A 1420-nucleotide genomic window follows, 5' to 3' on the forward strand; every position below is an offset into this window, starting at 1 on the left:
GCCAGGACATCAGATGACGAAACGTGTGGTGGCAGTGGCTGTAAAAATTACGATGTGATGAAGATCTACATTAGAAGTTGTAAATCCTGATAACATTTTACTCCCATTGTCGTTCACTAGAGAATTGCTCTGTGTGCAAACACATTTCATGGTAAAACTGAAGCGGCGCACCAATGTCGAAGGCCACAGGTAGTTCACAAACAAGAGCTGACTCGCAACTCAATTTATTTCAGAAAAAAAAATTGCACATGTATACCCCAGCTAACTGCAACGAGCATGTGCAGAACTATTCAAAGAAGCAGCAACAATTATCGAAAGGTCTCATGGTATTAAAAAAAAAAAAACGAATTCGTTGTGGTGAGTACAACAGATTGCTCACAAATGCACGTATCTGCGCGCTTTCTATATGATAACTGAGGCCTTCCTACGCCAGAAAGAGCACATATGTGCGCCGTGGTGAGCCAACTATTTTACTAACTGAGCGAAAATTCGCTTTTTTGAAAACCACTGTGACCTTTCGATAGTTATTGGTGTTTTCTTGAATACTGCTACAGATGCTCATTGCAGTTAGTCGGGGTACAGCGTGTATGCACATTTTTTTTCGGAAATAAACTGAGTTGCGAGTAAGCGCTTGTTCGTAGACTACCTGTGTCCTTCTCCCATTGTGCGCGTTGCAGTTTGACCGTGAATAATTACTAACTCACCCAACTTTCAGTTCTTTTGTAAATATATGTTTTACGACATTTACTAAGGTCGGTTCTTTGTAAGAAAATAGTGTAAGAAAGAGTAGGACACCGATGACAGTCGTGTTCTGCAGAAGTCCTGTTTTTTTTTATACTTGGACAAAACTTCTTGGATTCCTGATGACTCAGTTACTTGGATAATTAGTTATGACCGAACACACGAGCCTATAAAGAACATTTTGTTACGTACCCTATGGGTATACACGTCGTCAATAGCGTTCGTCGTCCTTACCGTTACATGACCATAAGCAGGATGCTTGTGATGCATTTATAGAGCGAATGTTACTAACGAACGTTATTTAGTTTGCGATAGCATCGCCAAATAGTGCTTAGATGCAAGGCCATAAGTGACGGCATGGAACAGTACTTAGCGGGTGTCTCGAAACTCATAATTTTGGTGCTTCAATCTTGGTAGTCACGCTTCGTGCATGCAAAAAAGAAAGCCCGCATTTACTCGACGTCTAAATTAGCAGCGCATCCGCACACCCCCGTAAAATCAGAAGTGGCTCTAATACTCTTTTATCCACTGTAAAAGAAAAATAAAAAGAATACAAAGGAAGCGCAGCCCAACAAAGATATGCGACTAAGCTAAACAGGGCCACGACTTTACAGGTGCCGGTATCATTAGATCACTCAAGCCTGAGGCCGGAGGCAGGGAAAAGTGAAGAGAAAAAGGA

The sequence above is a fragment of the Dermacentor silvarum genome, chromosome 10 (assembly GCF_013339745.2).
Source record: "Dermacentor silvarum isolate Dsil-2018 chromosome 10, BIME_Dsil_1.4, whole genome shotgun sequence".
Classification (NCBI taxonomy): Eukaryota; Metazoa; Arthropoda; class Arachnida; order Ixodida; family Ixodidae; genus Dermacentor; species Dermacentor silvarum.